Source organism: Limulus polyphemus, unplaced genomic scaffold (genome assembly GCF_000517525.1).
Source record: "Limulus polyphemus unplaced genomic scaffold, Limulus_polyphemus-2.1.2 Scaffold2323, whole genome shotgun sequence".
NCBI classification, from domain to species: Eukaryota; Metazoa; Arthropoda; class Merostomata; order Xiphosura; family Limulidae; genus Limulus; species Limulus polyphemus.
This window is the reverse complement of record NW_013667933.1, coordinates 31653-37106: the sequence shown is the minus strand read 5'-3', so window position 1 is coordinate 37106 and position 5454 is coordinate 31653. Positions and strand designations below refer to the sequence as shown.

At 31.6% G+C, this 5454-nt stretch overlaps 1 protein-coding gene across 1 annotated transcript in view; it reads right to left on the bottom strand.

Moving 5' to 3' along the window:
- Positions 1 to 4946, bottom strand: part of LOC106466616 (arginine-glutamic acid dipeptide repeats protein-like) — a 152492-nt gene extending 147546 nt beyond the window's left edge. Inside the window, exon 1 of the mRNA XM_022394657.1 lies at positions 4745 to 4946. The gene's annotated coding sequence lies outside the window, so the exon portion shown is untranslated. The remainder of the gene's footprint in view (positions 1 to 4744) is intronic.
- Positions 4947 to 5454: the final 508 nt, after the last annotated feature.

The following is a 5454-nucleotide window of genomic DNA, read 5'->3' as shown; positions in this document are numbered from 1 at the left end:
TCTACATGTTTCGACATTACAACGTCATTTTGATGTCGAAACATGTAGAGTCGTCAACTTTTTGAAGGCCATAGATAGGCCTAAATAAAATGTTTTTAATTGTGTACCAGTTTAACGTTGAATATTATTTATGATTTTAATTTTATACACAAGTGCCAAAATACTATAATAATGTTTACTTGTTAAAAGCTAACAAACATTAAAATACAACTATTTTAGAGGAAAGTTGTTCTTTCAAAGATTGGTTAATCTCTCCTCTACCGATTCTTCACCTACGTGACCAATTATCTTTACGTGATATTTCCTGGTTAAAAGTCTGTTGTTTTTTAATGTAGAAAGTATTTTCTGGTATTATGTTACAAACGTGTTTTTCTAACATTACTCTGTTTACCTGGGCTCAACCTTCTTGGTTTTAAAAGTTTATTCCCACCTGTAATAATTACACTTATTCTTTCAATGTCAATTTTCCCAGTGCCAGATTCATATTTACATACACAATAAAAAAATATATAAATTTTGTTGCTTGTTTGAAACTGATGAACTTTGGGAAGTTTGTGGGGGAATACCCCTTTCTTTTTATGTTGGTACAAAAGTCCACATGCCCGTGGAAGTGCATTAGAAAGAGACGTACATGTTTCCATGGCAATGAACAAGTCATTGTTAAATATGATTTCTACTTCTTTCTTTGGAAAAAAATAATTATTCATTGTAAATAATTTTTATCCGCAAAATAACAACATGAACTGATCTTTAAAAAAATGTACATTGTCGAGTAAATACTACGAAAGCTTTTAAAACCCAATCATTTCCGAGAGCATCCACTAAAAATCTTTTAAAAATAAGAAAACCATCACTACCAGAAAATGCAGGTGTTTAAAATGCTTATAAATTTTAAAAAATGCCCAGTGGAATAAAACTAAGTTAACGTGAAAAATATATTTCTTCACGGAATAAACGGACTTTCGTCAGCACGGGGTTCTAAAAATGTTTCAGCTAGCACTAAACAACAACAACAAAAACTAAAACATTATTTTCTATAGTAACTACAAAGGAAGAAATAAAAACATTTAAAAATTCCAAATAAATAATTTGTCCACTATAGCTCTAAATCAGAGGTGGGTAAAAAAATAGCCTTTCAGATCTAACTTTTGTCTTTAATAATTTGCTTACCCAACAAGCTTTACGTAACTATAGTAGGCCTAACGTTTATACTGTTTCATCAAGGCACTTTTTGTTTGAAAAATGACTTTTCTATTGCTTTTATGCGATAGGTTTGATTATGGGAGTTTGGTAGGCATAACGAATATATATATATCGATTTTTACAAAAACTTATTTCTAAACATTTCGGTAATTTACAATCTATGGAAAATTTTAAGTTGACAACCTTAACATAGCTTTACTTGAACTTGAAGAACAAAATTCAGATCTTTCACGCTCCACCAAACTTTATATTACGCTTAAGTCCACAGATGTTTTAGCATTTATTCTAAACCGAACCACAATTTGCTGAAAATTACTGAATAACTAATAACTTTCTGCAAATATTTTTATAAAGTTTATAAATTTAAAGTCGACCTTTATGGTAATATCGCCCGTAATCAACGTCTCAAAACCACCCTGTTCTTTATTTGACTAGATTACGTATGTAGAGCGCCACATAGCGCGAGAAGACTTAAAATGATAAAGTTATGATTGAATAAAAAATAGTAATTTAATTAGATTCCGACAAATCATACACACACATAAAAAAATGCTGCTTCACTCCGTGCATAAAGTTAATTTATATCCATAGCCAACACACGTGATTTTTTTTAATCAACTCATAACGATAACATTTCGACACCTTGGGTATAACATGTGACATTAATTTCTGTACACTGTAACTTTATACTGCACGCAAGCAAATCAAATTTACGCTTTCGCCATATTAATCAAACTGAAGTCGTATTTAGTTCTACAAGCGGAGGGCGAAGCAACTATAGCAAACCCTTACAATATGGCTACTAAAGTCAAACAAAATAACACTTAATACATTTAGGCCTCAATCATGTATTCTACCCATTGAGATTCTTCTAAGCCACCAGAGTCTTAGCAACTAGGCCTAACAGGCTAACGTTTATAATTTATTGTCCATTAATTTCTTCGACTTTTTGCAAAAATGGATGACACGCCCTCTCACGGCGTCGGCAAATTACTTTTACATTAGATTAATTACATATGTGATCTAAAAATTCAGTATAAAACTTGCGACAATTGTAGTAGAGGAAATAACTTAAAAGCGAGTGAAATATTTAGGCACAAAAAGGAATGTTGAAATAAATACTCTTTCTCGAAGAGCGTAATAACTATTAAAACCTTTGATATTATTATTACACGCATAATCTACCAACAATGATTAAAAAAATACTACAGATTTTCCTACTAAGTCAGCGGAACTGAAGAACGTTAAATTTTAAGCGAATTGTTTGACTAAGTCAACAATGGTGGTTCATATCTAGATTAACAGCTTATAATTTTCATTGTACCGTCTTCGACATTATTAAAGTGAGTGAATGTTATCTGTTCAACTTGTCAATTCATTTAGCGGTTAAAATTAATGTAAACATGCTCAGTTATACTTCTCTCGGTCGTTAAAGGAATTTTGACGAGATAAATAGAAATATGGGTATGAAAGCCAAGTTCACAATCTAAATTATGCACCTTAAACTAGCTCAATTAGGCTTAAACTTATTATGTTTATACCTTCTTCCCCCCATTGGCCAAAGAGGGACCCATGGGCGCCCACAGAAATATTTTCAGGCAAAACATGTATATAGGGGATCAGTTTTTACAGCGCAAGTCAACGGAATAAACGAATGTGTATTACGTGATCTTAAACGCAAACAAATTTACAGTTTTAATAACAATTACAAAAAATATTTAGTTTAACTACGATGATAAGTTTACATCTCAATACGTGCAATTTGCGGTGAAATGTAAGTGGGGGGGGGAGTAAAATGCCCCCATCTTGAGGGCACCCATGGAGGGACCTGTATGGACACCTACACTTCTGTTTCACTTTTCTGTTAAGAAGTCTTTCATACTAGCAATACGAAAATATAAATAACATATTTCTTCCAAAACAACTAATAAATGGTCAGACGCAATGGACACTAATTGTTAAATCAACATCTGGGACCTGAACTAAAGAAATCCACCAAAAATTAAATTTTCAAACGACAGTTTGAACACCTCAATCAGATAACGTAATGAAGAACGAATATGTATGTTAAAAATCCAACAAAGGATTTATGATGGGTTCAAAATATACAACTGGTATATATTTTTCAGTACTTTAAACAGCTTGTCAGCCTAAATAATTCATAAGAATAAATTAGTCACGTCACTGCTGCATATAAACGAATTTCCTATATAGATTCAGGATCGTTTTTTAAATAAAAGACATTTCAAAACACCAATTACATATAAACACTCAACCACTATATAAAGCCAAGTTTTAGTTTTTGTTTAGGGTTACTTATATTAAAAAGAGTGGAATTCCGCGAAATCGGTTTAACTTACTGAGAGATGGTTAATTAAATAATAACTTGGACTTTACATTCATTTTTAACCGTTTTAACCAACTGAATTGTTTCATCTTAAGATTAGATATTTTTTATTGACAGTAAGATAAAGGAACTATTGTGAGAATGAAATGTTTATTATTTGCTCTTACTTCACTGGGGTTAAAACGTAGATGTTTGGAGCTTTCTAAATCTTCGGTATCACGTAATTTTAAAGGCAATAAGTATACAAATGTAATTATTGGGTGTGAATTTTTCTTCTCCCCACCATTTTGTTTTTAGGTTATTAATGACGAGTAAAGGACTTTTAAATCAAACCACGAATAAAAATACATATCTAAAAACAGAACATGATGTTAGAAAAACGCGTAGGTTAAAAATATCTTCAAAAACAGAACATGATGTTTGAAACACACGTAGGTTAAAAATATGTCCAAAAACAGAACATGATGTTAGAAACACACGTAAGTTAAAAATATCTCCAAAAACAGAACTTGATGTTAGAAAAACACGTAGGTTAAAAATATATCCAAAAAAAACAGAACATGATGTTAGAAAAACACGTAGGTTAAAAATATATCCAAAGACAGAACATGATGTTAGAAAAACACGTAGGTTAAAAATATATCCAAAAACAGAACATGATGTTAGAAACACACGTAGGTTAAAATATACCTAAATACAGAACATGATGTTAGAAAAACACGTAGGTTAAAAATATCTCCAAAAACAGAACATGATGTTAGAAAACACGTAGGTTAAAAATATATCCAAAAACAGAACATGATGTTAGAAAAACACGTAGGTTAAAAATATATCCAAAAACAGAACATGATGTTAGAAAAACACGTAGGTTCAAGTTGTCTTAATAGAAACGAATTTCTTCCAAAAACAGAACAACGTTCTTATCATCAGCAGAACCAAGTTCGTTTTTGATAAAAAAAACAACAAAGAAAACATTTATACAAGTTTATAAGAATAACTCTATATCATCAATCCATGAAGTAAAACTAAAAGACAGAAAATAGAAAAGTTATAAAATATGAGAAAGCCTAAAATATTTTGATTTACGTTTCAGAACCTGTAATTTTCCCACTGCTTTTGCGAAAGCTCTTGATCTGTTAGATTTGGAAATAGTTCAATTTCCTGAGGATATTCCTCCAATAATAAGGCACTTACCGACACACCAACCTGACTGGCTGAAATCTCCTTTAACCCAGTCGGTATCTAGGCGACCCTCAACGTGGTAAAAACTTAGTTTTACCCTAAACTTGCGGTATCCTGATAGATTTGGCGGAAGTAGATTCAGTTCGACCACAGGTCCCTCTCTCAATCACTGGCCGGGTAATGGCAAAAATTCGATATCTCGAACGAAAGACTGCAGCATGGGTAAATTCTCGAACTTGCTTTGTACGTCTTTACTTACTTCTGCACGCACGCTATTCACGAACCCACCTCTTTCAACCGCACTACCTTCCCTACACGAGGTAATGTCTAACAAAGACTCTCCCTGCTTCAGCTGCTGTACCGTCTGTTGGACGGTGCCAATGTCAAAAAGGGGTATGATCAATGGATGAAAGAGGAGTAAACTATTTAACATTGCCATTGGTTTCAGGATCTTTTGTTCAAATAATTTATGTTAACGAAATTATTACTTTTATATTATTTTTTTTTCATTACTTACAAATGAAAATAATCATAATAATATGATATTTTTGATTAACTAAGTTCACCGTGCCCTATTTCAACGTACAAAAAGTATATATTTCATTTTAAGATATTTGAAAATAACCGTCAGATTTTGTATATAACATTGTAAGTAAAAATAATGGCCCTAAAAAAAAGGACACTTTTAATATATTTTATTTTGTTATATTGTTTAAAATGTA